Consider the following 10,614-nt stretch of genomic DNA (forward strand, 5'->3'; position numbering starts at 1 on the left):
AGGTGTTGAAACATGATCTTTGAATGTGGGATCTCATGGAGGAAATGACAAGTGATCGTGACCTTTGGCGATTTGCTGTGCTTGAGAACACTTGTCAAGCCAAGTGAAATCATAGCTGAAGGAGTAGGGGTGACATGTAACAGCACCCATGCCAGTAACATGCAAAAGCACCCTTCCTTGCTACTCCCTTTGACAGCATCTGTGTCATGGAAGAAGGAGACACCTGGTGGTCATCCATAATAAAAAAAAGATAAACCTGTGACCTTCACTCTGAAAAGGAGCATTCCAGATACAGGTACATGGTCAAGCCTGAACAATGGAAGTCATAGAGCAAAATGGAGAAGACATTTGCCTGGGTTAAAACAAAGATGCCAAGATTGCTTCAGCAGTAAAATCAAAAACATGTTTCTCTGTCTTTAAACCACCTGAAATCCTTCCATAGAGTTATTTCCATATTACTTCCAGAGTACGACAACAGGTACCAAATCATAAATCTGTGACTAAGACCATTCCCCCATACTGGTCAACTCTCAGTTAGTTGAGTCACTATGGCACCATCAAAATGGGGGGGGGGGGGCAAAAAACAAAAAACAATGTACTTACTGCTTCTTTCAACTATACTAAATATCAATTTTTAATTTTGGCAAAAGGCCAGTAATTCTGGGGGGAGAGGGTAAGCTGAGTACATTGACCCCCAGTAGGATGAAAAGCAAAGTCAACCCTGGCAAAATTTGAACTCAGACCACAAGGACAGACAAAATGCCGCTAAGCATTTTGCCCGGCATGCAAACAGTTCCACCAGTTCACCGCCTTGACCATACTAAATATCAAGTTACATAAGGAAAAGTTATTTGAAAATACTTAATTGTGATATTCTGTATTTTAAACCAAAGTCTCTTTGTATGAAAGGCCACTTCAGTGCACTTGAAAGTATCAGGTTTTCTATCAGTCTCTCTTAAATTTCACTGACTAATCCAATGACTGACAGCATGGATTATACGATTATATCTGGTTTCTTACTCCTGTTGGTTCTATGAAATTTTCCAAATTTCATTTTGTTCAGATTTTTTCCCCAGTTTTAAATCTTTTCTTTCTAGGCTTGCACAGATGGAATGTTCCATTTAATGGCACAGTAATTTTTACTTCACAGATGACTGCCCTCTTCATTGCTTACCATTTGAATGTGAAATAGGAGTGAAACCTGTTTTTGTCAATCAAGTGAAATTAATCAAAAAGAGTTAATATGTGTTGCTCAAAGCTACCAAATTAAAATGAGTACAGTAGTACCATTGTATTTCACTGAGTGTCAATACCAACCATGAACTGATAACCAATAGTAAAACTGCATATATCTTTTGTTACTGATGATATCATCAACATCACCGTTTTAACAGCCACTCTTCTATGCTTGTATGGGTTGGATAGAACTAGCTGATGTGGATGTTCTATGGCTGGATGCTCTTCCTGTCACCAACCCTCACCTGTTTCCAAGTAAAGTAATGGTTCCTCCATGGCTGGACAGGTTTACATAGAAGACTGGAATTGAAGAATGTCAACTGCATGACAGTGACACATAGTTACAACAATCACACAATGTCAAAACAAGGAAATACCAACTCACAAACACACACACATATATATATATGTATATATATATATATATATATATATATATATATATATATATATATATAAATACAATGAGCTTCTTTCTGTTTCTGTTTACGAAACCCACTAACAAGGTTTTGGTCAGTCGAGGGCTAGAACAGAAGACGTTTGTCTAAAATGTCATGTAGTAGGACCGAACCAGAACCAAAAGTTTGGGAAGCAAGATTCTTGTTACTCAAGAAAATCCATGGCAACATAAGAAAGTATAACTAACCAGAGCAACGCATATAAATGCAAAGCCTCAGATTTATAAAAGTGGCGAGGGTGGGGAAGATTACATAACATTCATAGTTTTTTCAAGAACTGTTGTGAAATGGAAGGCAGCGTGCTGGCAGAAACATTAGCATGCCAGGCGAAATGCTTAGTGGTATTTCGTCTGTCTTTACGCTCTGAGTTCAAATTCTGCCAAGGTCAATTTTAGCTTTCATCCTTTCGAGGTCGATAAATTAAGTACCAATTGCGTACTGGGGTTGATCTAATCGACTGGCCCTGCTTCCGAAGAATTTCGGGTCTTTTACCTAGAGTAGAAAAGAAGTGTTGAGAGATCAAATTGTTACAAACACGTTTCAAAACCAAGTTCCTGCCCTCCACCACCCGAGTTCTTGCCCTCCCCCACCGAAGTTCCTGGATGCTAAAATATGAAAGGATTCCAACAAGTATCAACCATTCCATTTGATCAGTTTCTAAGAAAGAACCGGACAAGACATACAACTGTAAGCAGTTGTCATTTTTATCTTTTACTTATTTCAGTTACTAGACTGTGGCCATGCTGGAGCACTGCCTTGAAGAAACTATAATCGAATGAATAGACCCCAGTACTTCTTTTTAAAGCCTGGTACTTATTCTATCAGTCCCTTTCAACAAACTGCTAAGTTACAGGGACATAAACACACCAACACCAGTTGTGAAGTTGTTGGAGGGGAGCAAAGAAAGACACATTTTATAAATATATATATATATATATATATACATAAATACAATGGGCTTCTTCCAGTTTCTGTCTACTAAATCCACTCACAAGGCTTTGGTGAAAACAATGCTATAATAGATGACACTCGCTCAAGGTGCTATGCAGTGGGACTGAACCCAGAACCATGTGGTTGGGAAGCAAGCTTCTTACCACACAGCTACACATGGCCCTATACATTTACTCATAAACAGTTACACAATTAAAGACATTGTTTTTTTGAAGTTGGAGAAAGCAATGAGTTGACATCCTAAAATAACTGAAAAGTAACGACTGCTTATTGTAAAGCTATTTCCATATGACATCAATATTATGTTAGCAGGTACTAAATCATAAATATGGGATTGTCAGCAAGACCATTTCCTCTATAGTGGTTAACTGTCACCAAGTTAAAGAGGAATGACACCACCAAAAGGAAAAAAAGAAATTCTTTTAGCTGTCAGATAGCACTGAATTATCAATCTAGATTGTTCTGTGTTCGAACCCCACCCAAGTCAGGTTTACCATTTTGTATGTCAATAATACCAATTAATTATTTTGGTTCTCAAGTCAATTGACTCAATTATTCTATGACATTGAGAACAGATGCAGGTATGGCTGTGTGGTAAGAAGGTTGCTTCCCAATCACATGGTTTTGGGTTCAGTTCCACTGTGTGACACCTTGAACAAGTGTCTTCCATTACAGCCCTGAGCTGTCCAAAGCCTTGTGAGTGGATTTGGGAGAGAGAAACTGAAAGAAACTCTTTGTGTGTGTGTGTGTGTGTGTGTGTGTGTGTGTGTTACTAATTGCCTGGCGTTGACATTGTGTGATACTTGTAAATGAATGTCACCGTCATAAAAGCAGTGTCCTTTTCCAATCTTCAGTGAAACCCTATATGATCATGGGGAAATATTACCTTACTTGGAAACAGGTGAGGGTTAGTGAAGAGAAGGGCATCCGACCGTAGAAAATCCGCCTCAACAAATCCCATCCGACCCATGCAAGTATGGAAAAGTAGACGTAAAAATAGAATGATGATGATTGAGAACTTGTACCTATATGATTCCCCATTACTTTCAATTAAAAAAGAGATGAAAGAGAAGTCAAACCTTGTTGGATTTGAAATCTAGAGTGCGAGGTTAAGACTAGACAATATAAAACAACTGACCCATCGTCTCACCCCTACCATATTTATTAACCTTTGTTAATGCGAGTTAATACGTCTTCTCTTGTAAGTGTCTACAATACCTTTCTTCAGGTACTGCAACCAACAAGTCGTGTTTTATCAACAACACTCTCCACAAGGCGACGAAAGCAAAAATGCTCGTAGCGAAATTCTTGCTTTTCACGAAGCACAGTTGAACCACTAGGAATGGAAAACCTGTCCAAAAAACTCCAGTCACTGAGAACTTCACAAGACAGGATTAACTAAAAGATACTAAATAGAAAATTAAAGGGCATTAAACCTGAATATACATCTCACCAAGTCACTAACACGTGACAGCTCATAGAAAATCTCGTATTATGTTAAAAAATATTTAATAATAATACTAATAATAATGAAAGAATCTTACAATAATTCACTGCGAGATATATTAACCGACTTTTAATTTTTAATGTTTTTTTTTAAAACAGAATTCGGAAACGTACTTGAAGAATGTATGAATAAACGGTAGACAATAGAATGGTAATCTGAAGTGTAAGGAATTCCTTTGACGATATAAATAACGCTAGAATATTTAGCATAGGGTTAAAGTTAGAGAATTCATCGAGTCACATGGAAGCCACATTAAGAAGAAACACGGGAAACTGACAGAGATGCAAATATTCGGAACAGCTATCGTTAGGAGTTAGAAAATCTCACATTTATGGATATTAAACAAGTAATTTATTAATAATTCCTCTGACAATGGGAATGGAAGCGAATGAAAGGCATCATTGCCGATCCATAGGAAGCTGGAATATGCATGCTTTCAGTAAATCAATACCTTCATCACCCACCCACCCCCCTCTTTTCTCTCCCCCACCTCCGGACTTTCGCCAATGGCAGGAATATAGTTGTCACACTGAACAGTGAAATGGTTTTCAAAGCTGGTCAATGACCACACACAAGCTGTACAATAAGGAATACTAAACGAAGACATGGAATTATGATTCTATATGGAATCGTAAGGTATCTCCTTCCAGCACCATTGGTAGTCAAGTAGTACAGCTGCACATTAGTGGTAAATAAATGACAATTACACAAAAGGGGAGGTGGGGACAATAATTATAGTCTGACAACCGAATGACGGTAAAAAGGGGGTCCTTTATTTGAAGTCAACGATGAGCAATCAAGGAACAGTGCGTGAATACACGCACACACATTATATATATATATATATATATATATATTGGAATCCTTATATATATATATATATGACACGGTAATATGGAAAACCCCTAACTGAATAGAAGCTTTGGGTTTTGGAAATTGTTAATTGCCGTCATTTTAAGCCTTGCATCATTATTCTTTACTTTTTAAGATTAGTAAATTGTCTACCAGTTGTCATTGATAAGTGTTGGAGGACTTGCAGAGAACAGCGTAACCCGAAGACAAAATCGCCGGAAACGACAGCGTAATAGAATTTCGATTCATCAAACACAATGTCAGATCACTGAATTAATTATACCCGTCATGTAAAACCCATATTAGTCAGCACAAAGGAAACTATATTTAACTGATGCTCAAAATAATTACTACATAAAGATGAATTTCTTCAAGCCATGTGACAACACACGTAATAAATAATATATTTATTTATTTTACAAGGTAGCAGAAAGAGAAGGGTTTAATGGTTTGATGAGAGTTGGATGCTGTACATGCTGTTAAAAGTTGTATTTACATCTGACAGTGACGTCTGGAAAGATGACTAGTGCGAAGATAACATGTGGTGATGGTGGTGGTGAACCGATCAATTTTAGTCTTAACTCTATCAACTTTATATTTTGACACACTTAGCAATGATTGCCGATATTTAGTAGTGCAACTCTTCATATCTGTGTAAATTGGCAGAATACTGTGTTGGTTGCGTCAGAAGGAAAACGGAACTTTAATAAACGAAGGAAAAATTCCTGTAACATTAGTGTTGGTAATAAATTCTCTTTAGTACATTAATTCGATAACGAAACAATAAAGAATATAATAAAGAATTTTGGCATTAATCGGGAGGTAGGGTGGAATTTGCATGCATGTGAGACTCGATTGACAGACAAAAGTGACAAACTACTGCCCTGTAACACTAACAATCCATCATCTATTCGTGGGTGGGAAACAACTAGGTGAATTTGATATCTTTTTAAATCATAGATTTACGTAGTGGAACAATTTACAAGAAACAGTATGTATATCCATTGTAAATATATCTAAAATAATATTTGACATTTAAATTAGAAAAATAAAATCAGTAATTATACAAGAGAATATCAGACTCATATCCGGGTAGAAACAGTTCCAATTACGATTATTCCAGTTTCCGCTGAAAATGGAAAAGTATTCTGCAATTACTTATTTCAAAATAATGTATGTTGTAGATACTGTGAGGATGGGGTTTAAAATTGTTAAAGAAAAACCATGTGCTAAATAATAACGATATACAGTCATTAATTATAAATAAGTGGAAATTTTCCTTAATTAAGATCTATAATATAGAAAGACAGAATCGTGAATGATGAAAATATTTTGTAATTAGATAAGCATTTAGCATTCTTAAAATTTTCCGTAAACTCGACTGAGTACGAGTAAATCTAGAAATAGAGTTGTATGCGATTATTCAAGGTAATTATTGTAGGTGGATAGAAAAGGTAAGTTAAATAATGAAAGTGGGGAAAAAAATCGTCCTCTTTGCCGTTCTAAGTCCACATGGCATCATCACCTGTCACTTAGTCACAACAACAGCCATTTTCACAATAAATTTTTATTGTCTTCGTATTAATTGGATTCTTTGTTCAAAAAGCAAAACTTCGGAATTGAGATTCTCTAAATTCTAACTTCGTGTTTGAAATTTTTACACGGGTGAGATTTTCTCATTACATTATCGTTCTACAAAAATAAAAAATAAAAATAGCGGTTTTCAAAGAGGGCGACAGCTAACTTAATGATTCGTTGCCGGAATACAAGGGGAAAAAAAGGCAAAGATGGGAAGAAAGCTGAAATTCCTTCCAACCCTTTAGAAAATGGTAATCAACTGAAGATGTCACACCAGCACAATCAGTATTCCCACTTCAAACCTTTATAATGAATGTAGTTAGGTACCCAAATGTTACAAACCCTTTGAAATATGAATTTGCATCAGGCGTTTATTATTATATAAACTGACCATTCAGTCAACTAGTGTGTTTCTGTAGGTGTGTATGTGCGCCATGTATATCGTAACGGAACCTTCTTCTTACATAAATATTTATATTAGAAAAAATATAACATTATGTAAAACAAAAAAGTCTTACTGAACAAAATGGAGTGAGAATGTGAAATATGGAGCAAACCCATCGGTGTAGACAATAGAATTCACATGGGGACAATTAAGGAACAACGATGATGACACCAGAGGACATGAGCAAGAATATATTTTGATTATTAAGCTAATCTAAAAAGCTATATTGACTGTGTATGTATTTATACATTGACATATCGATTTGTCATCGATAATTTAGTAGAGAGGGAGAAATGGGTCGTCAACAAGGAAAAATCCTTCTTGCCGGCAGGAGATCAGGTAAAACGGTTACATTTACCTATGAGCTGTAAGTCCGCATGTGTGGTGACGAAAGGTGATTGTAGATTGCGAAGACTTAGAAAGAAAGAAAGAATGAAAAAAAACCCGACCTGGTTACTAAGAAACAAGAATCATCCCCAATATTTAACACACACATTGAAGTAACAAGATTAGGCATTTACAATTGTATCATTCGAGACAAAAATGCTGCCAGCATCGAATGTTAAGTCGATGCGGATTTTTCTCTTTTCTTTATGTATGTGTGTGTTTGTCATAAACTGAGACTTGCTGTCGGTAACAATGAGTCAGCTACTAATCACACACACATACATTGTTATATATATGTGTGTGTGTGTGTGTGTGTGTGTGTGTGTGTGTGTGCACACGTGTTTATAAAGTGAAACAAAGAAAATAACATTTCTCTATTCAATCCTACTCGAGTATATAGATATATATATAAAAGTGAAAGTCTATAAACACACACATATATGATGCGTGTATACACACACACAGACGAACGCATGAAAAAGCAAGTGCGCTGAATAGCAATAATGATAATTGCAGAAGACGACAGGATCAGCAAGATTGAGTAATCGGAGGGCTGAGTGGAAAACAGACATAAAGAACACACAAAGCGAAACCGATTGACAAAGTTTAAACAAGAGACAGGCAGTCAAGGTATGGAGAGGGAGAACTTTAAACCATACAACAACGGTAAAGGGAATGAGGAGACCAAAATATGAACATCATTCATCTTCGTCTCCTTCTCCTCCCTCGTCGTCGTCGTTCTTTCTTTCTTTCTTTCTTACTTTTCTTTTCTTTTACCTTTTTACATTGTCCCACGTCCATTCTAGTCATCAACAATACAAGAGACAACAAAGCGGAACTTACCTGAACTATTATGTATATGTTATAAATAGGTCCTTAAGATTTGGAAATGTTGTAGAGGAATCAAGAGAAGGTATCCAGAAAAACGACAACTGCCACTACTTAACTACAACAGCTCTCGCACAAGACAAACCAGCCATTATTCCAGTTAGGTACAGTGCTATTTATAGCGACCAATCAGCAACTGCCTTACATTCAGTGCCCGGTAGTTCGTGTGTCTATGTAGGTGGGAGTTAAATTAAATGAGGAGTAGGCAGAGGCGCACTTCTCTCCAAGATGTAGCGAGACGGGTGGAAGGGATTTAGTTACGCGAGAAACTGCCAAAAGAAAAAAAAATTGGAAAGGAAAATAATATTAGAAACTGTGTTAAACCATAGGGGAAAATATTCCGAAAGGATTTAGGTTACAGGAATCTTCTTTAGAATTATTTTTCTTTTCTTTTTTTCTTTTACCGGTTCGATTTCAGAAGACTTTCTTTCGTTGATAGAGATTAAAATATTGTTATTTACAATTTAGCTTTTCACGGTCTGTCTTTCTTTAAAAAATACAATAACTTTCCAACATTATAATGCTAATAAAGAAAGATCTGCTGTCAAAATTAGTTGAGCGGTGGTGAAAATGCCATGTGTTTCGCTAGGTCCCTTTTTTTTTTTTTTTTAACGTTTTGAGTTCAAATCCCACCGGAGTAATCACCGTCTTTTATTTTTCCAGGAGTCGATGAAATAAATTACAAGTTAGACATTGAAATCTATGACCAAATATAACTTTCTCCCCTAAATTTTTGCTGTTTTGTAACCAAGTTAAAACCCCAATATTTAATACTAATGGAAGGACTACAGTGTGCCGGGCAAATATATATATAATTATGTCCCTTTACATTCTGAGTTCAAATCCCGCCATGGTCGACTTCGCCTCCTATCCCTCCGAGATTGATAAAATAAGCACCAGTAATTTACAAAATAAGAAATACCCCCTCCCCCATGAATGTCACCCTGTACTAACGCACTAACTCAATGTGATTAAAATTCTACAACATCGGAGCGATTACCTGGCTCCTCTATTCTGAGTTCAAATCTTGTTAGGGTTAGCTGTACCTTTCTTTTCTTTAGGATTGATGTACCCGTGGGTGGGTCATTTCAATCGATTATATTTGTATTGTTTAAATCGACATTTTTACTAGTCCCCGTCAAAATATAATCTTTTATCTCTTCTACTTGCTTCAGTTACTGGACTAAGGCCATGCTGGGGCACTGCCTTGAAGGGTTTGAAGGATCTTAAGTCCGGTATTTATTCTTTCAGATCTTTTTTGCCGAAGCAAAGACATAAACAAACCAACACCGGGTGTCAAGTGAGGGGAAAAACAGATACCTGCCCCCCCCCCTCACATACACACACACACGTACACATATATACACACATGTACACATGCACTCTGATATCTATCTTTTATTATCTTGTTCCATTCATTACACTGTGGTCATGCTGGAGCACCACCTTGAAGCATTTTAGTTGAACAAATCGACCCCATTGCTTTTGTTTCTTTTTTAAACCTGGTACTTATTCTATTGGTCTCTTTTGCTGAACTACTAAGTTACACGGATGTAAACAAACCGACACTGGCTGTCAAGCAGTGGCTGGGGAGGTTTTAGGATTTTTATTTATTTGCTCGCTTTCACCTTTGTGTTTAAGTGAAACTTTATGGTTTGGTCATTTTGACTGCTCTTTTTAGCATGCTTGTTAGTACCATTAATTATTAATATATATATATATACACACATACATACACACACACATGAAGGGTTTCTTTCATTTTTCTTCTACCAAATCTACTCACAAGGCTTTGGTTGGCTTCGGGCTATAGTAGCCGACTCTTGCCAAAGGTGCCATCCAATGACACTGAACCCAGAACCATATGGCTTGGAAGTAAAATTCCTACCACACAGTCATAACTATGCTTATATATATATGTGTGTGTAATAGGCTTCCATACAGTTTCCTTTTACCAAATTTATTCACAAGGCTTTGGTTGGTCTGGAGCTATAGTAGAAGATACACACCTAAGGTGCTGTGCAGTAGGATTGAACCTGAAACCATGTGGTCGCAAAGTGAGCTTCTCAATCACATAGCCATGCTTGCACTGATAAGCAAACATTTGACCCCCACCCCACCGCCCCCACGCCATTTGATGAAAAGACAAAATAAACTTTGTGTCCATATAATTCTTTTTTCTTTCCATGATGTTAGACAAGCTTAAAAAGTCTAAAACTTCTTTCCATTAAACAAGGCAATTTGTCAATCCTTTCTCAATCCTCAAAATCTCCCCCCCCCCCTATTACACTACCCCGCTTTCCTATTAGTGA

General features: G+C 36.7%; 1 protein-coding gene across 13 annotated transcripts in view; it reads right to left on the reverse strand.

Annotated features, from left to right (window-relative positions):
- The window catches only part of LOC106867178 (ras-related C3 botulinum toxin substrate 2), a 227,838-nt gene extending 218,646 nt beyond the window's left edge, over positions 1 to 9,192 (reverse strand). For 3 of the 13 annotated variants that reach the window (XR_016242697.1, XM_014911976.3, XM_014911974.3), the window contains exon 1: positions 8,258 to 8,468. The gene's annotated coding sequence lies outside the window, so the exon portion shown is untranslated. Of the gene's footprint in view, positions 1 to 8,257 lie in introns of all 13 variants that reach the window. The other 10 variants (XM_089355669.1, XM_089355668.1, XM_089355667.1 and 7 more) reach the window with 5 other exon arrangements.
- Positions 9,193 to 10,614: the final 1,422 nt, after the last annotated feature.

The sequence above is a fragment of the Octopus bimaculoides genome, chromosome 7, assembly GCF_046866305.1.
Source record: "Octopus bimaculoides isolate indiv1 chromosome 7, ASM4686630v1, whole genome shotgun sequence".
Classification (NCBI taxonomy): Eukaryota; Metazoa; Mollusca; class Cephalopoda; order Octopoda; family Octopodidae; genus Octopus; species Octopus bimaculoides.